General features: G+C 47.8%; 2 long non-coding RNA genes across 2 annotated transcripts; both read left to right on the top strand.

Moving 5' to 3' along the window:
- The first annotated feature begins 527 nt into the window (after positions 1-527).
- Positions 528-6,943, top strand: LOC310684814. Its single transcript, XR_014514816.1, has 4 exons — positions 528-651; positions 4,200-4,309; positions 4,694-4,807; positions 6,609-6,943. It is a non-coding gene; the product is annotated as an uncharacterized lncRNA (long non-coding RNA).
- A 13,442-nt stretch (positions 6,944-20,385) lies between these two features.
- LOC310683354 lies at positions 20,386-24,964 on the top strand. The gene is made up of 4 exons (XR_014514387.1): positions 20,386-21,077; positions 22,348-22,472; positions 22,850-22,963; positions 24,455-24,964. It is a non-coding gene; the product is annotated as an uncharacterized lncRNA (long non-coding RNA).
- Positions 24,965-25,648: the final 684 nt, after the last annotated feature.

Genomic DNA, 25,648 nt, shown 5'->3' with positions numbered 1-25,648 from the left:
TGTTGAAAGATTCATTGACCATCTAACTTACACCCTGGCTGTTGCTCCTGATGGAGATTAACTTGTAAGCCTCCAGAGAAGGCTTGCAGATGCTGTTGGAAAGCCCACAGGGAGGGCAATCAGTTGTGGTTCTTCCTCTGATCTTGCCTCTAATTCTGGACGGAATCCACTGCAGTCGTGACAAGTAACCATTGAAAGGCCTATCCTCCACATATCTGCCTTATTCTCTTATAGGGCCATCACCACATACCATGGAAGCAAAGTAACATTTTAACATGCATAATCATAGTAATGCCAGTGGCCTGATGGGGGGCTAGAAGAGACCCCTCCCCGGTTATCATGTCAGCTGCGGAGAAGGGTTACGTTCCTCTGTGTGTGTGCAACCAGGGCTCTATTTATAGATTACTCCTATTGCATGCATGTGTGCATGCAAGATTTGATCCAGTTTCATGGAAACTAAACTGTGTAATGATTAACAATATGTATGGGAATAGCTAATAGGAAGACACTGAAAGAATCACCAGCCACACAATGACTCACTTTATAAAGGTTGGCATCTGAGTTCCGTACCTGATGTTGGGAAGTTGGAGAAAGACATCCTGTCTAACTTGCACTGAGAAACACCCTACCTGCACTCCCGGAAAAATTGTGGTAAGTTCAACCATCCCTTTTATATGACTCTTTCTCCCTCTCTCTCTCTCTCTCTCTCTCTCTCTCTATATATATATATGTATGTATGCAATCATTACAGAAAAGAGAAAAATACCTACATATAATTGATATATTATAATAATTTGTTTAATGTACAACATAGAAAAACCATTATATTTGTCCATATTTAAGTTACATTTATATTCTGCAAATGCAGTAAGTGGATTCCACTTATCCCTTTAAAAAACCCATCTTTATTGTCTACTTTCTGTGACGATAATTCAGTTCTGTAACCTTATCCATTTTTTATACCTTTTATTTTTATTTCCTTTCACTGTTTTTTCCATTATTATTACTTATCAATTTTTGCAAAGAGCATGACAGCAGCTACTCTTAGATTCTGCATTTACTCTTTATTTGTGGGTCAAAATACCCTAATAAAATTACCGGAGCCCAATGGCAATGTGCAAGTTCTTACTAATATTATCTCTATTACCTCTCCCCTAAAAACTTTAATCATTGGACAAATACAGGAAATATATTTCACGTCCACCTTCAAATATCCACCTATTCAACACTTAAATAATCACAGTGTGTAAATTTTACACATGTACGATTGATAGAGCAGTTTGAAATGATTTTCTCCGGTGTTAAAACAAAGAGATAGTGTTGCTTCCTGAACATGAAGGAGGCTGTGGCAAAACCACTCCTTAAGAATCCGTCCCTGGACTCAGAAAATCTAAGTAACTACCAGCCATTTGCCAATCTCCCCTTCTTGGGCAAGGTTATTGAGTAGTAATAATAATAATAATAATAATAATTTATTTACACCCTGCCCATCTGGCTGAGTTTCCTCAGCCACTCTGGGTGGCTCCCAATCAAGTGTTAAAAACAATACAGCATTAAATATTAAAAACTTCCCTAAACAGGGCTGCCTTCAGATGTCTTTTAAAGTTAGGATAGCTGCTTATTTCCTTCACATCTGAAGGGAGGGTGTTCCACAGGGCGGGCACCGCTACCGAAAAGGCCCTCTGTCTGGTTCCCTGTAACCTCACTTCTCGCAATGAGGGAACCAGAAGGCCCTCGGACCTGGACCTCAGTGTCCGGGCAGAACGATGGGGGTGGAGACGCTCCTTCAGGTATACTGGACCGAGGCTGTTTAGGGCTTTAAAGGTCAGCACCAACACTTTGAATTGTGCTCGGAAACGTACTTGGAGCCAATGTACCGTATTTTTCGCCCCATAGGACGCACTGGCCAATAGGACGCACCTAGTTTTTTGGGGGGGAAACAAAGGGGGGAAAATTATTTTCCCCCCCCAGGTGCGGGGCTGGAGCAGGGGAAGCCCGAGCTTCCCCCGACCCCAGACCCCAGAACAGGCTGCTATCCGCAAGCCGTGGGATCCACAGCTAGCGGAGCACTGCGCGAAGCCCGAAGCTTGGGGCGTGCTGAGCTCAGCGCGCCCCAAGCTTCTGGGTGCCGGCAAGGTCTCCGCTAGCCGTGGGAGAGCTGCATCTCCCACGGCTAGCGGATAGCTTCCTGGAGCCTGCATTCGCCCCATAGGACACACACACATTTCGCCTTCATTTTTGGAGGGGGAAAAGTGCGTCCTATAGGGCGAAAAATATGGGAGGTCTTTCAAGACCGGTGTTATGTGGTCCCGGCGGCCACTCCCAGTCACCAGTCTAGCTGCCGCATTCTGGATTAATTGCAGTTTCCGAGTCACCTTCAAAGGAAGCCCCACGTAGAGCACATTGCAGTAGTCCAAGTGGGAGATAACTAGAGCATGCACCGCTCTGGTGAATCAGTCTGCGGGCAGGTAGGGTCTTAGCCTGTGTACCAGGTGGAGCTGGTAGACAGCTGCCCTGGACACAGAATTGACCTGCACCTCCATAGACAACTGTGAGTCCAGAATGACTTCCAAGTGGTGAATGGTTGTGAACCAGATCCAGGCACTCTTGGAGAAAACTAATTTTCTAGATCCATTTTAATCAAGGTTTTGGCCCATTTGGGGCACACACATGGAGTGTCTTTGTTAATTCTCCTCAACCTTTCCATGGTTTTCTGTACCATCAACCATGGTATCCTTCAGGAACGGCTGTTCAAGTTAGGGCTGGGTTCTTGTCCTACTTGGACGGTCATTTCCAGAGGGTGATGCTTGGAGAGTGCTCTTCGGCCCCATGGAGCCTTCACTGTGGGGTTCCTCAGGGTTCAATTTTATCACCTATGCTGTTTAACATCTACATGAAACCACTGCGTTGGGCTATCCGGAGTACATTGTCAACAATATGCTGATAACACACAGCTGTGCATCTTCTGTACATCAACGGGTGCGGCAGTGGGTGTGCTGGACTTGTGTCTCACCTTGGTAATAGACTGGATGAAAGCCAACAAACTGAAGCTCAATCCAGATAAGACCAAGTTGCTGTTAGTGGGCAATTACCCAGCCTGGGTGAATGGGAGGTTGCCTGTTCTTGATGGGGTTGCCGTCCTTTGGAAGGAGTGAGTATGTAGCTTGCGGGAGCCTTCTGGATCCATTGCTATTGGTTTGAGGCTCAAGTAGCCTAAGTGGTGCAGAATGCCTTCCATCAGTTTCGGCTGGTGGCCCAGCTGTGCCTATATCTGGACAGGGATAGTGTAATTTCTGTTGTCTCTGCTCTGGTAACCTCTAGGTTAGATGGCTGCAATATGTTAGATGTGGGGCTGCCTCTGAAGGTGGCTTGGAAATTCCGGCTGGTGCAGATTTTGGCCACCAGGTTGCTCACCGAGGCAAGACAGTTTGAGCATATCACACCAATCCTGGCCCAACTGTACTGACCACCAATTAGTTTCTCAACCCAATTCAAAGTGCTTTAAGGACCACCTCTCCCCATATGAATCATGGGTGACCCTTTTCTTCAGATGCCTCCTCCACAAGAGGTCTGGAGGGTGGTTGCACAAAAACATGCGTTTTATGCACTGGTTCCCCATCTGTGGAATGCTCTCCAGGCAAAAACATTGCCAGGTTTTTGGTCTGTTTAACATTCTGTGTCCTTTTAAATGTGTTTGTGAGAGGAGGGTTATGGGTTTGTTTTGTTTTCGTTCTTCCCTTTATTATGTATTTTGTATTTTTATCTATGAAGCGACCTGAGGTCTTTGGGAGAAGGGTGGTATACACATTTAATAAATTAATTTTTAAAACAATTAATAAATTCTCATGTCAGAGAGGAACTCTAGCTCACTTCCAGAGTCCATGCCTTATTATTCAGAACCAGTCAGGAGGCAGCTCTTCCTGTCTTTGGCTCAGACCCCACCTGTTGCTAGTTTCCCTGCCTTTCACCTCACCAGTGACCACTGATTTTTTATTTCTGTGAGTGCCTTAGTTGTACTAGGAGATGACAAGCACCGCTCCCCGTACCATGTGGATCCTTTACAGCTAGAAGATGAGGAAATGGGAAACGTCAGCAAAACCATCACTCCGCCACCTCAGTGATGAACTGGCATTTTAGAGACTCCAGTGAGTTCTGATTTTGAAAGTGCTTCCTTGCTGATTCTCTGAATGTTTCTGCAGATCCTTTAGCCCAGAAAATCTGCTTCATCAACTGAGTCTTCAACATTGCACTTCCTTCACCATGCAAGCTCTCCTGGGACTCCTCTTGTTCTCGCTGCTTCTTGCTACAGGTGAGGACTTAGTAGTTGATTTTCTTTCCACACCCCAGAGGGGAATTGTCCTGAAGGTGGAACAAGTTCAAAGCTGGAATCCTTTCACTTTGCATGAGGAAAAAATCAAGTATAATTCCTTCAAGCAAGGATTGCTTGGTTTGACAAAGGCAGGTATTGAACTGGAAGGACTTAGAGGCCATCTAAGGTGAGGGAGTTCTTCCTGACCTCTTGCTTAATTCATATTTTTTTTGGGGGGGGGGGAGCCATTGAATGCCGATTCCATCACCCATGGGAGACCCAACTCAGTTTATGTTCCAAGGTAATCTCATTATCCACTCAGGTGGGATTTACCCATTTCTTCAGGCAAATCATTCAAACATCTGCATCTCTTTCTTACTCCAGGTGCCTCTTTGCAGTGTGAGATTTGCACAGCCACCGGACAAACCTGTTCCAGTGATAAAGTGGAATGTGATCCTCAACTAGATACTTGTGCTGTTATTCAGTATGAACCCACACGTGAGTGAAAAGGATCATTACCCAGGCCAGATGAATGAATGGGGTCCCTGGTTGCACAAATCATATAAACAAATGAAACTCTTGTTCTGTTGAATAGTCCAAAGCTGTCTCCAACTAACAGAAGCTGCTCAAGGTCATAGCCAACTCTCTTTCCCAGCCCTGCAACCAGAGACCCTTTGACCAAAAGATTTCAAAGCGTGGGCCTGACTGCAGAGATGAGGTCCCTCTTTGTGAATGTGTCAGACTATCCTCCACCAGGGCTAGGGCTTTTTCAGTGACGGTTCCAACCTGGTAGAATGCTCTGTCCCATGAGACTAGGGCCCTGCAGGACTTGATTTCCTTCCACAGGGCCTGTAAGACAGAGCTATTCTGCCTGGCCTTCAGTTTGAATTAGCCTGATCCCCTATTCCCTTTTCCCTTTCCTTTTTTATGAAGAAACCCTTCTGGGACCCCAAATTTAGACTCTTCACTGGTCTCCTGCTGGCCCTAGTAGGACCAACCTGGCCAGTTAGCCCTGGTGATCATTTGATGTTTACTGACTGGGGTTCCCCCCCCCTGCCCTAAAATGACCCCTGAATTTTATTGACATTGATGCTGCATTTATGTTGCATTTTATGCTGTTTTAAAGTCATATTTTAATCAGTGTTTTATATTTGCTGTTAGCCGCCCTGAGCTATTATTATTATTATTATTTATGGAGGGATATTCGAGCCCCCTGCAGGCATACAAACCGAACATCTGAAGGAGCATTGTGCTCAGCCTAACACTTCACCACAATTTCTCAGGTGTCTCCAAGACATGAACGGGCATCAATAAAGGAGTAGGGCTCACCCCTCAGATTCCCCAATTGAGACTTCATGCATCCATAACAAATGCTTGAATAGGGCTCCCATGGCTCCTGGTTTGTGTGAGTTCTAATTTGGGTTCCGTAGAATCTGAGTCAAATCACCATCATTTTTGTTTATGCTTTATCCTAAAATGCACATCCTGGTATGAATTTTGTGGTGTTTTTGAGCTGAAAGTTAAATTGCAAAAACTGAAATATCTATCGGTGGCAAGGAAAACATAGGTATAAAAGGAGAATTCCTCAATGCCAGTATCCAAGTTTGCAGAAGTTCTCTCTGGTGAGAGAACCCCAGGAGAGATTTAAAATCACAAAATATGCAGCAAATATAGGCTGTTAGACCTTTAAAATATGCCCTTCTATGTTCATTCCAAGGTTACCCTCTTCCTCTAGCACAGAAAAAAAATCACACATTTGGTACATTTAAAATGTTTTACTTACAATTTTTTCAAAGGTTTGGTTCATGTGCTTCTCCATACACCAGTGAGAAAATGCAGGCAGTAAAATTTAGCTTAATTACAGTGGTGAAAGTTCCTAAGTTGTTGGTATAGGAATTCAAGAAAGGCTTGTTAGAGCCATGCGATCTGAGCTTGGATTAACCAGCTCAGTTCTCTTTACATGCTAAACTGGGAGGGAATAATAGGCTTGATTACCTTCCCCCAATGGGACCTAGCTAAGCCTGGCAGGAGAGCTTGCTCTATGGCGTTAACCCCTTCATGTATTAATTAGACTTAAGCATGTTGGCTATATGAGGCTGGTTTCCCCCCAGTACCCCTGCGTTCTGTATATTAGTGTAGGAAATGAGAGTCTGCGTAAGTTGTTTTAAAGCATGGATCAAAGGACATCTTACAGCAGTGCTGAGTGGGTGAATTTATGTGGGACATAATGGCTCTGAACACTGACTCTGCTGGTCATTCAACTTCAGTTTGTTTGTTTGTTGGTTTGTTTTATATCCAGCACCAAGCGTCAATGTCAGCAAAATAGTTAAAAAATGTCTTGTTAAGACTGATTGTGAAAAAATGAAGACAGGGGAGTCTGATCCAGAGCATGGAAAAATTAAAACGTTTGAATGCAACAAGGCCCCTGGAGCAGCTGCATCTCTCCTCCTCGCTTTCTCCAGCCTCCTGTTGATGAAGAGTCTCCTGTAATGAAGCGCTGGCAGCAGTGCAGAAGAGCCCCCTTCTCATCTCCATGCAAAGACCTTCAGACTGAATCACGTGTTTCACTGGAGAGATCTGTTGTCATTTCTGATGTTTTGAGTAAGAACAAATAAAGAGGAAGAAATAAATAAACCTACTCTTGTTTTGAGGGTGAGAGGGGTGAGCAAGGCATGTATTTCCAACAATGTGATTGACCAGAAGTAAAGTTGTTTGTGGAAATCCATAATTTTCAAGGAATGCTGATGTTTTTGGAGGAGAATTAAGATAGACTCTAGCATTATACAACCTGCTTAGGTTATGCAATATGTAATATTGTAATTATAAATTCAGGATGCATTGCAATGATCAGTGCCGATCTCCATGTGTTGCCTTTCAGCTAGAACGACTATTTTCTGTGCATGCACATGGACAAATGATTAGGAGGGCTCCGATATCTTCCTTCGGAGTGACTTAAGTGGAGTTTTCCTTTGAGTTCCATTTTATGTGACAGTGCTTGCACATCATTCTCTTGAAAGTGAAGTACCTTGCATTTTCGGTGCTTAGCTTTGAGACGTATGACATCTGTAGCAGCAGTGTGCATAGGTGGGTGTGCCTGGGTAGAGCTGGGTTTCTACATCCTGCAGGGGAGGCTGCAGAAACAGACTCCCCACTGTAGACTCCCCTCCATGTAACCCATGAAGAGTGATGGGGAGTCAAGAGGAAAGGAAGGAAATAGATCCAGGAAATAATGAGGCACCAACTGACTCAACCAGGGAAGGAAAACCATGTCAAGCCATCAGCAACCTGACTTCTCACAAATTCTCATACGTTTGCTTCTTGCAATGATGCACACTAGATGGGATGCCAAAGAACTTTGGACAGGGAAAGAAACGGAAAGTTTCACTTGTGCCTGGTAGGAGTGTAAGATAAGAACAAGTGACAAATTTAAAGCATGCAAGATAAGATGTCACCAGGTCTGCTAACTGAGACAGGGGCCAGTGAGCTTTCCTTATCCTGATCTCTCAATTAACTCTTCATTGTGGTATGGAAAACACATTTCATTTCAAAAGAAATCTTACATCTTATTTTGCTTTTTATTATATATATACACAGGCCTTTCAATCTGGCCCATTGGACTCTCCCCAAGTGAAACCCCCTACAGGCCACACCCCTACAGGCCACTGTCCTTGTTTCACATCCTCTCTAGGTGCCTGCCTAGAGCTGTTTCCTAGTTCTGCTGGATCTCTCAGTGGCCTTTGACACCATCAACCATAACATCCTTCTGGACCCTCTAGAAGGGCTGGGAGCTGGGGGCACTGTTATACAGTGGTTCTGCTCCTTTCTCCTGGGCCATGTCTAGAAAGTGGTGTTGGGGGATGAGTGTTCAGACCCCTGGGCTCTCACTTGTGGGCTGCCTCAGGGTTCCGTCCTCTCCCCCATGCTTTTTAATATCTATATGAAACCGTAGGGAGAGATCATCAGGGGGTTTGGGCTGGGTGTATATCGGTATGCAGATGACACCCAGCTCTACCTCTCCTTTAAATCAGAACCAGTGAAGGCGGTGAAGTTCCTGTGTGAGTGCCTGGAGGCGGTTGGAGGATGGATGGTGGCTAACAGATTGAGGTTGAATCCTAACAAGACAGAAGTACTGTTTTGGAGGGACAGGGGGTGGGCGGGTGTGGGGGATTCCCTGGTCCTGAATGGGGTAACTGTGCCCCTGAAGGACCAGGTGCGCAGCCTGGGAGTCATTTTGGACTCACAGCTGTCCATGGAGGTGCAGGTTAATTCTGTGTCCAGGGCAGCTGTCCACCAGCTCTACCTGGTCCGCAGGCTAAGACCCTACCTGCCTGCGGACTGTCTCACCAGAGTGGTACATGCTCTAGTTATCTCCCGCTTGGACTACTGCAATGCGCTCTACGTGGGGCTACCTTTGAAGGTGACCCGGCAACTGCAATTAATCCAGAATGTGGCAGCTAGACTGGTGACTGGGAGTGGCCGCCGGGATCACATAACACCGGTTCTGAGAGATCTGCGTTGGCTCCCAGTACGTGTCCAAGCAAAATTCAAAGCGTTGGTGCTGACCTTTAAAGCCCTAAATGGCCTCGGTCCCATTTACCTGAAGGAGCGTCTTCACCCCCATTGTTCAGCCCGGACACTGAGATCCAGCACCGAGGGCCTTCTGGCGGTTCCCTCATTGTGAGAAGTAAGGTTACAGGGAACCAGACAGAGGGCATTCTTGGTAGTGGCACCCGCCCTGTGGAACACCCTCCCTTCAGATGTGAAGGAAATAAATAGCTATCCTAGTTTTAAAAGACATCTGAAGGCAGCCCTGTTCAGGAAAGTTTCTAATATTTAACGCTGTATTGTTTTTAATACTTTATTGGGAGCCGCCCAGAGTGGCTGGGAAAACTCAGCCAGATGGGCGGGGTATAAATTTTTAGGCATGCTGCAGCTTTGCAGGAAAGCCAGCGCCTCCACTTCCACCGACGATGCAGGGCTGTGCATCGGGTTCTGATCCTGTTCTGCGTCAGCCTGCAGAATTGGCCAATGGCAGGCTGGCCTGGAAGGCTGGGCTCTTTGGGGGCAGGCTTGAGGGAACAACCAGGCTTCTCTGAGGTCTGCTCCTGGGAGGTTTAAAACTTCCCACGCCTGCTCCCGACACTCAGCTCTTCTTTGTCAGATCAGCCCGCCCACCCACTCTAATAATTTTCCATTTACTCCTTTAATTGGCTTTTGCCTGGAGGTTTCGCCTACCTCATAGCAATCGTCACAGCTTTGGCAGTTTAGGCACTGGGTAACCTTAGCCTTGGTTGGAGGGGGAGTTTTAGCCTCACCTTCCCCTCAAGAAATAGGGTATCCCATTAAAGGGGTCCGTGATGCAGTTATTTCTGTCCATTTGCCCAGACAGGGGGGTTTGGGCCTCAGCACTCCTAGAGGCGGTGATCCCTGAGGGGATACCCCTATTGATGTAAGTCATAGGAATCCCTGCTGCCGGGTTGGCCTGATGTCATTTCCTGTAGGCAGCCCGGAAATAAATACTTACCCAGTGCCTATGCCAAACCACTTTACCGGTAGTCAATGAAGTTGTGGCCTGATTCAATCCCATTCAACTGTGTGGTCTCCTTTATTGGTAGTTCACCTGAGCAGGGGGAGGGGGTCGGGGAGTGAGCAGCCTGGTCCTGAAATGACTCTTCTCCATCTGCTTTTGCCTCTGCTCCTGTCCCCCAGAGGCATGTGCAGAGCCTCCAAGTGTTCCTATTTTCCAAGGACAGTCCCAGATTTACAGAAGCCATCCCGGTTTATGATTTGACCCCATAATGTCCCACTTTTCCTTAGGGTGTCCCTATTTTCATTGGGAAAATGTTGGAAGATAAGCAGTTATGAGACCCTTGAGCCAAGAAGATGAAGGCAACCCTGTATAGCTGGCATGACCAAACTTGGCCCTCCAGCTGTTTTGGGACTACAGTTCCCATCATCCCTGACCACTGGTCCTGTTAGCTAGGGATGATGGGAGTTCTAGTTCCAAAGCAGCTAGAGGGCCAAGTTTGGCCATGCCTGTATAGGGAAGGTTCTTTTAATGTTCTGTTATGTGTTTATATATGTTGTAAGCCACACAGAGTGGCTGGGGGCAACCCAGTCAGATGGGTGGGCTATAAATAATAAAATGATTATTATCAGGGAATGAGATGTCCCTATTTTCATCAGTGAAATGTTGGGGGGCATACATGTGGCTCCCAGAATGTCAGTCAGAAGGGAGTGTGGCCCTCAGCCTGAATAAAGGTTCCCCAACTCTTATCTAGAACTATTCTTCAATTTCATTGTCATATTCTTCACATATGTCCGTGTCTCAGTTATGGCAATCCATCCCTTAGGTCACAGCGCAACTCCACTCCTTGTTTATTTATTGTTGACTTTTTGAAAATTAAATGTATATCCTACCCTTCCTCACAAAGGAACCCAGGATGGCAAAGTACAAGGGACAAAACAATTAAAAAAAAACCTCTTTAAAACAATTCCAAAGCAGATGCAGGCTGGGAAAGTTTTCAAAATAAAAGCCTTGTTGAAAGGGGAAGTGTTGGCACCTGCCCACTATTCAGGGGGGAGGGAATTTCCCGAAACACTAAAGGCCTGATTCCTACCTAATGTTTGTTTTTCATTTCTCACTTCTAAATATTCTATTACATCAAAAGAAATACCTGGCAGGGAATACACCTTAATCATGAAATTTTAGTCAGCCAAGGGGCTGGATAGAAGCAGTCTAATTTCAGGCTCGCTGGCATTCATTCATAATTCAATCCTCTTTTTTTGCTTGTTTGTTGAAAGAACACACAAAAATCTGCCTTTAAATGGAATGCATTTTGTATACACTTCTTACCTAAAATATTAAACTTCCCCATAAAATAGACACTTCCCCCCTGCGTTTCAATGCATTTATCTGTAAAGCGTGTTCTCAATAAAGGAGAGCACGTGTTGCGGATGGGGACGGTCAAAACACTCTCTGGTAAGTAGGCAGGTTGGTATTAATGGGCCTGTTTGGATCCTGTTGCTGGGGCAAAATAGATGTTGCCAATTTAGGGGTGGGATCAGAGGGTATTTAAGCAGGGTCCACAGCAAGCTACTTTCTCTTTCGCTGTGGACATCGGATCAGTACCGAGCTCTTCAGTGGAAACTGGTTGTATACAACTTTTTATTTTCTCTCCCTACCCTCCCCTTTTTCTCTTGATAATCCCCCTTTTCGTGTTCCTTTTAATTTCTCTTTATTTTGTTTCTCCTGCCTCCTTAATTTTATCCTCATCCGCCTTATCTTTCCTAGTCTTGTGCCCTCGATTGGTTACTGCCGCCTTCGGGCGGAGGGCTTGGGGGCCCTCGGGCCGGGGGGGCTCGCTTGGGAGAGGGCACCAGGGTGCCGGATCGCTGGTTTCTGGCCCGTTTATTGCAGCCCGGGGACTTGGGTCAGGGAGCCTCCCCGCTTAGGCCCTTAGCAGCGGCCGGCGCGCGCCCTGCGGCCCGCCATTACAGCGGCCTTATTGCCGGGAATTGGGCTGCGGGGGTGGCGTGGGCGGCGCGGAGGACCGCGCGGCTCGTGGTGCGCGCGGATCGCGTCGGTGGCCCCGCTGCGGCGGTTTTGGCCGCCCGTTCTAGCGCGCTTCGCGGCTGCGTCGCCCTCTGTCCCCCCCCCCCGTCGCGCTCGCCGGCGCCTGGCGCGGCAGCGCGCAACGCCCGAACTTACCTGGCTTCGAAGGGGGCTTTAGGCCGCTCCCTAGTCATTGCCACTAGCGGCGGGGGTGCTTGTTGCCTCGGCACACGGCGCCTGCCTGGGGGGGCTGCATTAGGAAAAAGGACCTGAGTGGGCGCCTGCGATTGTGGATCGTGCCATTTGGGAGCGTTCGGGAGCGCGAACGGGCCTATAAACCAACCCCTCGTGCGAGCCGCCATTTTGAGGGCGCTTTTTGGCGGGAGCGCCATTTTGTCCCATTTCGCGGCGGTAGCGGCCCCTGGCGGCCATTTTGTGCGCAGCAGAGTATTCGGTATCTGAGGCTAATTGATACTGGTGGGGGCCTCCTGTGGCCATTCTCCGAACTGCGCAGCATCAATTTTCAGTAGCCTAGTATTTGGTAGAGCTTAATATTGGTTGTTCCTTATACCGCTTAGGCTTGTGTTGGCTTTTACTGGAGCAGCTCGCCGATCTTGATACTGCTTAATTTTCTGTATTTTATTTATTTAATTTGTTAATTTATAATTTTAAATTTTAATTTATTTCTTAAATTTCTTTATCAGTAGTAGGAATGGCTCCAAAAAAGAAGACGGCCCCAAGGTTGCCTGGCCCAGTGTCCTCAGCGAAGCGGCCTATTAGAGGCCCATCTCAGGCCTTGCGTTCTCCTGAAACAAGTCCGTCTTTGAGGCGTCTTCAATCTATGGTCACTGATCTGGCGGCTGACCCAGTGGCCTTGGCTCGTGTGGAGGCTGAGATGGATGGCCTGATGCAACGCTGCTCAACTTCAGCGACCCCACCGGTGATGCCGGCCTCTCCTACGCGTGCTTCGTCCCCGGTGTCGTCCTCTAGCGGAGAGGAAGGAGAAAATCAATCAGCTGGGGGTTTCTTCCCTGATTCCCAATTGCCCCAGTCACCGGTCTTACCTGTGTCTCAGGCTGCCCCGCCAAGGGCGCGGGGGGGCACCAGAAAGGCACCCAGGCGGAGGACTTCTGCACGGATAAGGGCCACACGGGGCCCATCGATGCAGTCTGTAGCAGCCTCGAGGTCGGTCCCGGGTCATTCACAAGCTGTCTCCTTTCAGTTGGTTTCAGGCTCTGCCCAGCATGATGATGGTTCGGAGTCTTCGGTGGAGGACAGCCTTCCCCTACCTCCAAGAGCTTCTTCCGGTGGGCACCGTCGCCGCAGGAGGAGTTCCAGGAGACGGGCCAAGAGGAGGCGGAGGGACACCTCTTCTTCTTCCTCAGGTACTTCGTCACAGAGTTCCAGTAGTGATGAAGAAGCCTCTCTTAAGCTTTATTGGGGCTTTGGGGAGAGCTCAGGGCTCCCAAAGTGGGCGTGGGAGCGTAGGGCGAACTCACACAGGGCAAAGTATGGGGCGGTGCAGGAATGCCGGGAAGGGGTCTTGGTGCCTGACATTAAGGTCTCCACCAATTCAGCTAGAGACATTATACCTGGCGCACACTTGTCCACTAAGATGCGGTCCAGGATTTTGGATGGTCGTTACATCGATATTTTTAGCCTGGCCCCATCGCTTGAGGGTCAGGATTCACAAGAAAAGGCCATGCCCTCAGCTAGAAAACGGGTGGCCTTAGCTAAGGCGGATAGGACATTTGAACGCTGGTTAGACAGCTTTCAAGTTTTTGCTGGAGTGGTGTCAGCAGCTTATCCTAGGAGATCTCTGCACTTATGGGTGTATCAGTCCATAGTCCGTTCGGCCTTCACGATGGCCGGAGAATCCGCTGCGATATCTTACGATGAGAATTTTAGGCGCAGGGCTGCCAAGATTCCTACGGCCCGTTGGGACCGGAAGGACCTGGATGTGTGGACCACTTACGTGGCCCCACGTATTGATAAGAGGGCTCCAGAACCACAGAAAACTAAGGCTGGCCCAGTGAGAGCAGGTCGCAAGCTGTTTTGTTGGGATTTTAACAAGGGCACCTGCCAGCGCCAACTTTGCAGATACTCTCACGTTTGTGAGAAATGCTCGGGAAGCCACCCGGCTTCTGCTTGTGCTGGGGGACGGCGGCCCTTTCGTAAAGGGGGGGGCTCTCAACAGCCCTCGAAGCCCGCCCCCCAAGCCCCAGCTGCTGGGGCTGGAAAATAGTGTTCTCTCCTCATTAGCTGATACCCCGGTCCGGCTTCAGCCTTTGCTATCATTGTTACACTCATATCCTGACCGGGAGTCGGCATCTTATTTAAGTGATGGTTTTTCATTTGGCTTTAGAATTCCGGTGGTTTCAAGCCCGGTAGCTAGGAGCCCTAAGAATCAGAAGTCTGTTACGGATATGCCAGAGGTGGCGCGCAGGAAAATTGGGAAAGAGCTGGCTTTACGTCGTATGGCTGGACCATTTGCGGTTCCCCCCTTTCCTAACCTGCATATTTCCCCCTTAGGTATAGTGCCTAAGAAAGCTCCGGGGGAATTCCGCCTAATCCATAATCTTTCGCACCCTAGGGGCACATCAGTAAATGATGTTATTCCCCCGGAGCTTTGCTCGGTGAAATATGCTTCTCTTGATCATGCGATCAAGATGATTCGGGGATTTGGGCCTGGGGCCCTATTGGCTAAATGCGACATTGAGTCTGCATTTAGGCTGCTCCCAATTCATCCTGACGACTTCTGGTTGCTGGGCTTCCGTTTTGATGGAGGTTTTTATTTTGACAAGGCCATGCCCATGGGCTGCTCGGTAGCCTGTGCCGCTTTTGAATGCTTTAGTTCATTCCTGGATTGGGCCTTGCGCATGAGAACCGGGCTGGGTGGTGTCACGCACTATTTGGACGATTTTTTACTGGCCTCTGCCAGTGATACGGGGAACTGCGTGGTGTTACTGAAGGCCTTCGCTGCCTTAACAGAGGAACTGGGTGTACCGTTGGCGGCGGAGAAGACTGAGGGTCCTTCTACGCAACTGACCTATTTGGGTATCTTGCTGGATACCGTGGCTCAGACTTCTAGTTTGCCGGCGGATAAGATACTTACCTTACAAAGGGTCATTGAGGAGCTACTCCCTTTAAGAAAGGTGACCTTGCGTCAGCTGCAGTCGCTGCTGGGGCACCTAAATTTTGCTTGCAGGGTGGTCTCCCCAGGACGACCATTCTGCTCTCGCTTGGCTAGGCTCATGTCGGGCTTGAGAGCCCCGCAGCATAGGGTGCGCCTTTCTAGTCAGGTGCGGGCTGACCTCCGCATGTGGTTGGAATTCCTGGCGGAGTTCAATGGGGTGTCGCTATGGCAGGACACATTGAATTTACATAATGATTTTCAGGTGCATTCCGATGCTGCAGGGTCATTGGGGTTTGGTCTGTTTTGGGACGGTAGGTGGTGTGCTGAGCATTGGCCTCCTGCATGGCGTGGGGGACCTATAACTCGGGACCTAACTTTTCTTGAGTTTTTTCCCATTGTAGTGGCCGTGCATCTGTGGGTCGAGCATTTCAGGGACCGTCGAGTTTGCTTTTGGTCCGATAATCAGGCGGTGGTGAACGTGCTAGCCAAGCAGTCTTCACGATCACCTAGGGTATCCGCCCTGTTACGGGACTTTGTGCTACATTGCTTGCGTTTTAATATTGTATTTTCCGCTCGTTTTGTACCTGGCGTATCTAACAAGATTGCCGATGCTCTGTCCCGTTTTCAGATGGAGCGCTTCAGGTCCCTGGCGCCAGAGGCTCGAGACCGTCCGGAATTTTTCCCGGATCATCTCTGGAACCTTGGCAGCACTTAGTTTTACAGGGAGTAGCTGCATCTGTTGCCCCTTCCACCTTGCGGTCTTATAAGAAGGCCTGGACTGATTTTTTGCATTTTACTGGGCAAAGGGTGGTGGGGGCTGTCAGTACCCCTCTTTCTACCTCTCAGGTACTGCAGTATTTGGCACATTTGTTCCAAATGCATCGGGCAGCCAGGACATTGAGAATTCATGCGGCAGCAATTTCCTTCTTTAGCAAGGCATTTTTTAATAAAGATCCTTGCGGGAAGTTTGTAGTGCGGAAGGCACTCGAGGGCTGGGGGCGACTTCGTCCATCCAGGCCAGCTTCCAGGCGCCCCATCACTTTTGAGTTGCTGACAAGGATGCGCAGCAAACTGAGGAGTGTTTGTTGGTCGAAGTTTGAGGCTCGGCTATTTTCCGCAGCCTTTTCATTGGCATTTTTTGGGGCACTGAGAGTGGGGGAAGTGGTCCTTGAACCAAAAAGGGATGGAAGTTCAAGGGGCTTATTGCTTCAGGACGTGAGCTTGTCTCCGTCAGAACTGCAAGTTAAGGTCAGGAGTTCCAAAACTGACCAGCTGGGAAGGGGAGCGCTTATTCGGCTCCCGGCAACTGGGGAGATGGGCCCTTGCCCAGTCAAGGATCTCCAGAAATATTTGGCGGTGTGACCTCCAAGTGAGGGCCCGTTGTTCATCCATGAGAATGGACAATTGTTGACCCGGCATCAGTTTACCAAGGTATTGCGCAAAGTGATTGCTGCATGTGCCCTTAAGGCTTCTGAGTTTGCTCCTCATTCCTTCCGGATTGGGGCAGCCACGACAGCCGCTCATTGGGGTCTGACGGCTGAGAGGATTAAGGATATGGGCCGGTGGAAGTCGGATGCCTTCAGGGGTTATGTACGGAAATGATGTGTTCTAGTGCTTACGTTCTTGTTTCCACCCTAGGCCCAGCCGCTATACGCATCTGGATTGTGGGGCACAGTATTGTGCATTGGGCGGCGAGCAGAGCTCGACAGTCCGGATTGGGTGTCGGCCTTGGTCTTCCGCAGCACGTACGGGTGTCTTGGATCTCCAGACGGGGGATGCTGTGGAAAGAACTTTTACCGCTTATACAGAGGCGTGCTGCCTTGGATGGCCCTCCTACGGCGATGGTGGTACAGCTGGGAGAGAATGATATGGTCTCCTCCTCCTGTTTTGTTCTACGTGCGGTTATGTTACAAGATGTGAGGGAATTGGCTACATTGCTGCCCAATACTAAAATAGTTTGGTCACAGTTGCTTCAACGTCGCATTTGGCGGGGTAGTCCCTGCCTGGCTGCCACCGAACGGGTTAGGAAGCGGATTAATTCCGCGGTGAGCAAATTGGTGGTTGAGTTGGGTGGGCTTGTGATTCCTCACCCTCTCCTTACATTTAAGGCTGTTGAATTTTATAGGATGGATGGGGTTCATCTTTCCTCAGTTGGGAATGACGTTTGGCTGCATTCGGTGGTGGCTAAGTTGAAGGAAAGGTTGGGTTTGTGAGTGGTTGGCGGCGAGCGTAAGAGCTCGAATGGCGGTTAGGCATTGGTTTAAATTGGTTGGAGGAGGGGTATGGATTGGCTGTGCCTGCCCCTCAAAAGCTGCTGCTGCACGGGAATTCCGTTAAAGGAATTCAGGGGCTTACCATCCTTTCGTCCAAACCCCTGGAATCGGGTTTGGGCCGTGTAAGCCCCTAGGAGCATGCAGGGAGAAGCTGAGGGTCTGTGCCGCAGCTCCAGTTATCCCTGATCTTGTTCCTCCACACTGGCTTCCGCTGGAATCCGGGAGTCAGTGCTGTCCCCAGGCGGGGGGACAGATAGTCATAACCAATGCCTAAGCAACCACTCATAATTTGTATGATTAATAAAGTTGTGGCCAAAATTTATGCCAAAAACCTTAAACAAAAATCATGTGTGATGTGTGAGTTATTGGGGAGGGTGTTTTGGGGGACCTCAGCACGCAAAGCGTGTTCTCAATAAAGGAGAGCACGTGTTGCGGATGGGGACGGTCAAAACACTCTCTGGTAAGTAGGCAGGTTGGTATTAATGGGCCTGTTTGGATCCTGTTGCTGGGGCAAAATAGATGTTGCCAATTTAGGGGTGGGATCAGAGGGTATTTAAGCAGGGTCCACAGCAAGCTACTTTCTCTTTCGCTGTGGACATCGGATCACCCGCCCGCCCTCCCTTGTTTGGGCTTGCGCTTTTGACCTTGCTATCGCCTGTCTAGGGGTCGTCCGCCTTGGTGCGGGGGCATAGTAGGAATTTTCCTGATTGGCTGATTAGAGTGTGCCTTTCGGGTTTTGCCTACTACGTAGCAAATCGTCACAACTTGTAAGGTTGGCGGTTAGGCATTGGTTTAAATTGGTTGGAGGAGGGGTATGGATTGGCTGTGCCTGCCCCTCAAACGCTGCTGCTGCACGGGAATTCCGTTAAAGGAATTCAGGGGCTTACCATCCTTTCGTCCAAACCCCTGGAATCGGGTTTGGGCCGTGTAAGCCCCTAGGAGCATGCAGGGAGAAGCTGAGGGTCTGTGCCGCAGCTCCAGTTATCCCTGATCTTGTTCCTCCACACTGGCTTCCGCTGGAATCCGGGAGTCAGTGCTGTCCCCAGGCGGGGGGACAGATAGTCATAACCAATGCCTAAGCAACCACTCATAATTTGTATGATTAATAAAGTTGTGGCCAAAATTTATGCCAAAAACCTTAAACAAAAATCATGTGTGATGTGTGAGTTATTGGGGAGGGTGTTTTGGGGGACCTCAGCACGCAAACGGTGTCCTTTGTACAACTCTTTTATGTAAAATGCACATTTTTGCAAACACCTTTTGCTCACTGAAACTGCAGTGTAAAATCTGGAGAAGAGAATAATACAGTTGGGAGTTGCATTCTCACCTGCAAGCTGTTTTTTTGGGGGGGTGGGTGTCGGGTTGCTCTGCTTCTCCTACCTTCCAGCTTGGGGGTGTTACTGTGGGAGGGTTTTCTGAGCATTGGATCATGTGCCTTGACAGATGGAAGCTGTCTGCCCATCTGTATGTCCAGCCCTTAATGTCCAGATGTATGTCCAGCCCTTAATGTATACATGTTAAAGGTAAGTAGGCAGATGGATATTAGCTGCTTTAGTCTAAGCATGTGCCTAGAGTAAGGGTCTGGTTGCTTTGTGTGGTGTGAGATGCACTATTTGCTTTCTGTGCTATCCAAATGGATACTCTCTACAGCAAGCATTTGTGAGTCGAGGACCCGCCACCCGTTTAGGGATAAATAAAACACAAGGACGTATTTAGGTTAATGGGCTAAAGAGGACCACAACTTTATTGGTTACAGCATGTAAGTGGTATTGGCTTAGGCATTGGATCAAACAAACACGGGGAGTCATCCAAAAGGTTAACAACCAGTTGGAGGAGCTTGTTGATGCAGATACAACTGGAAGCTTCCCCTGATGTCACCGGGGGGTCGTGTCATGGTCCTAGCCACCAGCAGGGCATCGGACAGGATCCACGACCGCTGGATTCCTTTAATGGAAAACCAACAAGGGGAGGGGTAGGTGATGGCCACAACTGCCCTCCAACACACGACACATATTCCAATGCCTAACCGCCAATGCCCAAAAAGTTGTGACGATTTGCTTTGAGGTAGGCGAAAAACCAAGAGGTTGGTGCCAATTAGCCAAATGGATAAAAATTCCTACCAGACTCCCTGGGCAACCAAGGCAACCAACCAAAGTCCATAGCAGGTCAAAAGCATAAATATGACCTAAAGGGAGGGTGGGCAGGTGATCCAACGACTCCAGGCAGCTGAATGAGGGCATGGTGCTGCTGCGGCCGCTTGAATGCAGCTAAACCCCACCCACCAAGCCAGCCCTATTGGCTGGCTGATGGGCATGGCGCAGCAGCCGGGAATCTGACGCAGGGGGCCAAATACGCCCCCCTGCTGACACAGGAACCAGCTCCCACTCACAACTCCTCCCCTCATAAAGAGTAGAGGCTATGCCAGATGCCAGTCCCCACCAGGTTTACTCTCTGTGCCCATTCCCTTCCCTTCTGGGTACACATGAGCAGATGGCATTTCATCACCATGATGCAGCTGGGTATTGTGGGATTAGATTGGTGTGGAACAGGCTGAGATGTGGGAATGTGTGCTTTAGAATCAACTGTGCTGCCCACTTTGTGTCAAATGGTGTCAACTGGCCCTGGTGATAAATTTGAGCAAGAATGATCTGGGGCAGAAGATAGGACTGTCCTTGAATCACCAGGTGCAACAGGGCCTGGAAGTGATACATCATCATACACACACACACACACACACACACACAAGAGCACACCTGACTGTCAGGCTGCTGCCAGTGACTCCCGGCTGCTTGCCCAGGAACGTACAAAGACAAGGGAATGTTTCTTACCATCCGCTTTTTATTCAGTATTTACAGAGAGAGGCTATAAAACCCAGCCTCTTGGATAACAGCGTTGTTCCGAATGAATTCCACCCCACATCTCTCCCACTTCCTCATTCATCAATCTCATCATCTCTCCTATGGGTGCATAAGTGTCCTCTGTCCTTGAGCAATTTGCTCTCCTACTTTCAAGACTCACTAGGTTCTGGGAGGGGGGCGGTCTGGAATGTTTTCTAAAGACACCGTATCCATCAACTGCCCCCCCCCCCCGGGGCTTCCTCCTCCTCCTCTTCCTCTCCCATTATTTCCCAACTTCTCCCCTCATCTTCCTCTGAGCTGTGACCTCCTTCAAACCCCTGTTGTAAATCTAAACTCTCTTCCTCTTGTCTCCTGCCTCCTTTCATCTGCATGATCTGAAATGCTAAAGAGGAAGGTTTGGAAAGGGGTGAAGCACACTGAAAAGAATTTGGCAGGTTGGAGTACACAGTCTACTGGAATGTTGTGGGCTGGCACCAAAACACGCACCCCACTTTAGAAATCTATGCAGTCATCCACTTCCCCACATGAATAGGATCCACTCTGTGGCATTCTCATCACCCTGCCCCACAGCCCTCCTAGCATAAAAACACAAAAATAGCCTTTCTGGATCAAACCAAAGGTCCATTTTAGTCCAGATTCCAGTCCTTGCAGCCTCCGGCTGGATACATGAAACCAGGACCTGAGCACAAGAGCACTTGTGATAAACAGCAGTTGTCATTCTGAGGCACCTGGATAAGGATAATTAATAGGCATAATAATATATTAGGATAATTAATAGGCATGGAGTGGATAAGAGAAGAGGACTGTTCCTGTTTCACACAGAGCCCTTTATAAAGGTGGGTTTCTGAGCTCCATACCTGACAAAATTACATTAGGCAGTTAAGGAAGGACATCCCGTGTGCCTTGCACTGCCAAACACCCCACCAGAAGTCCTTGAAAGATTGTGGTAAGTCCTACCATCCTCCCCTATTTTAAAACAAGCTTGATTGAATCTCATATATAATTGTGTGAAACAGCAACATTCTACATGTAATAAAAACATTACAATCATATTCTACTTAATGTTGCATTACATAAAAAAAAACTATTTGTTTCATCCATATTCAGATGATATTTATATTTCATAAATTCAATAAGTGGACTCCACTTATCTTTAATATTTTCTCTTTGTGGTCTGCTTTCTTTCATCACAGCTACCTTCCAAATGTTTGTTAATTGCTATTCCGCTGTTGGTGATCATCTGTTTTTCCATTTTTGCGCAAAAAGTATGCAAGTTACTATTCCATTAACTCTTACAGCTTATTTGTGGGTCTGAATACCTTATTAAAATCATCAGGGGGTCCAGTGGCAAAGTGTAATGTGCTATGAATGACTTTATCTCTGCTACCTCTCTCCAAAATAATTGAATAATTGGACAGATCCATGTGGAGACACATACGATTTCAGTTTGCAATGAGCTTTGCTGGTTCCTGAGTACAATTCTTCCCTTTTCTTGTTCAGAAATTGGTCTGCCTGCTATTTTTTCCCCCTATTTTTAAACAAACCTATCCACCCAAGTCGGAAAAAAACATAGCTCAGTGCTAGAGCACATCCTTAATCTGCAGAAAGTCCCACACTCAAGAATTCAAATCTCCAGTAAAAAGGATCAGACAGCAGATGATGGGAAATGCATTTCTCTTCCAAAAACCCTGGAGAAGCATGGCATCTCAGAAGGGACAATACTGTGATAGGTAGAGTTGGTGCTCATGAGCCTTTCTGAGGCACTCTGGGAGGGGCAACAGATTCATACTTAGCGACCTTCACCTGCAAATGTTTATTCAGTAGAAGCTGACCCATTAAGAAGATCACTTTACCCTCAGCCGCCTTCTTACACCCAGTTAGGAGATGTCTATTCCTGTATTTATCTCTGACTCCCACCTGCTGCTAGTTTTCCTGCCTTCCTTCCCACCAATCCCAATGAGCATCAGCAACCACTGGTTTTATTACTTGCCTCAAGAGTAAGTCTCCGTTACTGTCCATTCCTTAGTTCTACTAGGAAATGACATGCATCATTCCTGCACCATGTTGATGCCTTTACAGCTTAAAAAAGGGGGGATGGGCAACACCAGTTGGGCAGCCCTGATTCCATCACCTCGAAAGTATCTTGGCATTTTAGAAACTCCCATGAATTCCCCTTGGGAAGTTGTTACATGCTGATTCTCTGAATATTTGTGCAGATCCTTCAGCCCAGAAAATCTGCTTCATCAACGAGGGACATCTTGCATGAGGCTTGGACCGCGTACATCCTTCACCATGAAGCCTCTCCTGGGACTGCTCTTCTGCTCTCTGCTTCTCACTACAGGTGAGGACTTGCTAGTGAATTTCCTTCATACACCTCAGAGAGGAATTGTCCTGGAAGACTTAGCAGTTTGGGATAAATTCAAAGCTGACAGCCCTCATTTTCTCACATGAGGGAAAAATAAAGTATAACTTCTTCAAGCAGGGGTAGCTTGCCTTGACAAAGGCATGTTTTGAACTGGAAGGACTCAAGGCCATCTAAGGCAAAGGAGACCTTCCTGACTTCCTGCGCCAATCATATTTTGATAAGGAGCAATTGAAGGCCTGTTCCACAGTGGGTAAAGTAAAATTCCAAGGGTATTCTCATTATCCACGCAGGTGGGATTTACTCCTATTCCCCAAATAAATAACACAGACATTTGAACCTAATTTCTCTTCCAGGTGCCTCCTTGCAGTGTGAAGTTTGCAATGCCACTGGGAAAACATGTTCCAGTGATAAAGTGGATTGCCCTGCTGGAAAAGATACCTGTGCCACTTATCTGTACGCACCTTCACGTGAGTGAGAATTATCATAGCCCAGGCCAGATGAATGAATAAGCTCCATAGTTTAGCCTGGAAAAGAGGAGAATGAGAGGAAATAGGAAATGTTGTTTAGTCATTTAGTCGTGTCTGACTCTTCGTGACCCCATGGGACAGAGCACGCCAGGCACTCCTGTCTTCAGGAAATATGATAGCCATCTTCAACTATCTTAAGGGCTGTCACATGGAGGAGGAAAACATGTTTGTTTTCTCCTGCTCTGGGTGGGGGGGTAGGACTCAAACCAATGGCCTCAAGTTACAGGAAAGGAGATCCCGACTAAACATTCAGAAAACTGTCTGACAGTTAGAGCTGTTCAGCAGTGGAGCAGACTCCCACGAGAGGTGATGGGTTCTCCTTCCTTGGAGGTTTTTAAGCAGAGGTTGGATGGCCATCTGTCATGGACGCTTTAGCTGAGATTCCTGCATTGCAGGGGGTTGGACTAGAGCAGGCTTCCTCAAACTCGGCCCTCCAGATGTTTTTGGCTTACAAATCCTATGATAGCAGGACCAGCGGTCAGGGATGATGGGAACTGTAGTCTCAAAACATTTGAAGGGCTGAGTTTGAGGAAGCCTAGACTAGAAGAGCCTTGGGGTCCCTTCCAGCTCTAAGATTATATGATTCTAGTTGCACAAATCATACAACCATATGAAGCTCTCTTTATATGCCACAGCCTGGAACTGTCTGCTGTGACTGAAAGCCCCTTCTTGAGGTCTCAGGCAGCTTCTTACCAGCCCTACAGCCCAAGACCCTTTAAACAACAAGCCTTCAAAGCATGTGCTCGACTGCAAAGTTGAGATCCTTCTTTGTGAATATGTCATGGAAAGAGAGCAGAGCATTCAGTCTGAACATGTGAAGGAAGATTGTGTGCCCTGCCCAGGTCCTCTGATGAGTGCTGGTCCGAAACGGGCTGCCATATTCATGGGTAAGGTTTCCAAGACATGAACAGGCACCTTGAAGGACTAAGTCCCCAATCGACTAGTCATGCAGCCTGCTTCAGACTAATGTCAATTCTGCTTTTGGCCAAGGAGTGCACCCAGTTTGCATAGTATCATTGAGCCAGAGGAGCTCAAACCACAAATTCCCATTTAATCTTTCAGACATTCAAAATGCACACTTGAACAGGGCTCCTGCGGCTCCTGTGTGTGAGAGAGCACTAATTTGGGTTCCAAAGATTCAGCATTTTTTAAGGTTGCACCATCATTCTTGTTTGCCTTTTATCCTAAAATGCACATTTTTGTATGAATTTTGTCCTGCTTTTGAGCTGAAAACTGTTGCAAAAAACAACAACCCAAAGATCCATAGGTTCTGAGTTCCATATCAGCCCAGAAAGTGACAATCGGGAAAGACAACCTCCAGCATACCTAAATAGAAACTGGATGGGTGAATTTTCTTGGGATATAATGGCTGTGAACTGTGACAACTTATCACTCGTCTTTATTTTTCCTTTTGTTTTGTTTTATATCCAGCACCAAACATCACCATCACAACATTCAGGAAATTATGCCTTACGGAGGCAGGATGCAGAAATGCAACCGAAGACATAGGGAAGGTTTTTGAAAATGTGGGACTTCTTATAAAGGTTGAATGTAACAAGGCCTCTGAGGCAGCTCCATTCATCTTCCTGACACTCTCTGGGCTCCTGTTGATGAAGATCCTCCTTTAATGAACCACATGCAGTGAATTAGCACTGAAGAAGAGTTTCATTCTTATATCCATGCAACCTTCCCTGGACCTGACCCTGTGTCTTTCCAGAGGAAATTGTTGTTTTATATTTCTTCAGTAAAAACAAATAAAAAGAAATCTGGAGGTGAAAAGGCATGCATTTCCACCAATGGAATTGGCTTTTGTTGTTGCTATTATTCTACTTGCCCTTCATGCTATGAGGTAAAAAATAGAGGTGAAAATGTTTGTGTAAATTCAAGATTTGACCGATTTTCATGAAACCCTGCTGTTCTTGGAGGAAAATCAGACTATAAAACATGTCACGTAAACTAAAAAAGGCTTGTTCTTCTGATAGATTTTGATCAGCTGAGTCTGGCTTACAACAGAAGCCAGCTGAATTGCATTCTGATCCTTGCTCAGAGCTATTTTCCAGCACGATGGCAAGCAAGAGAAGTTTGCAAGTGTGCACATCATCGAAAGGAGTTCTCCAAATGCTGCTGGTGCTTCCATTCCTGAGGGTGGCGTTTGCATACACTCTGACACTGTTCAGGCCACCTTAGCCCACTCACTCGCTTCGCTCTCTTGCTTCCTTCTCTCACTTGCAGGCATGACAGCAAAGCTGTTCCCTCCCCCCTCACACTTGCCGGGGACAGAGAAAAACAGGGAGGGAGAGCTGTCAGCCACAGCTGGCTGTGCCGCCACCCAATTCCCCCTGAAATAATGCTTTGGCACCAAGGAGCTGCTACCGGAGGAGGAAGGGAAAGCAAAGGGGGAGGAGGAGGTGGTGGTGGCAGTGGAGGTTGCTGCTGCTGAATTGGTGGGTCGTGGTGGGCAAGGACACAGATGGCAGCAAAAGAGGAAGAAAAGCAGTAGGCAGAAGCAACCTCCAGGAAAGGGCTGGGTGGATAGGAAGAGGGTGACAGAGATGTGGAAGGGAGTTCTTCTTCTCCTCCTCCTCTCCTCAGGAGGATGAGTTGAAGCTTCACTTACATGAGGAT

This window comes from Podarcis tiliguerta (assembly GCF_965153285.1).
Source record: "Podarcis tiliguerta genome assembly, chromosome: 8".
Taxonomy (NCBI): Eukaryota; Metazoa; Chordata; class Lepidosauria; order Squamata; family Lacertidae; genus Podarcis; species Podarcis tiliguerta.
Note: the sequence above shows the minus strand (reverse complement) of the source record. Positions and strands in the feature narration are given on the sequence as shown.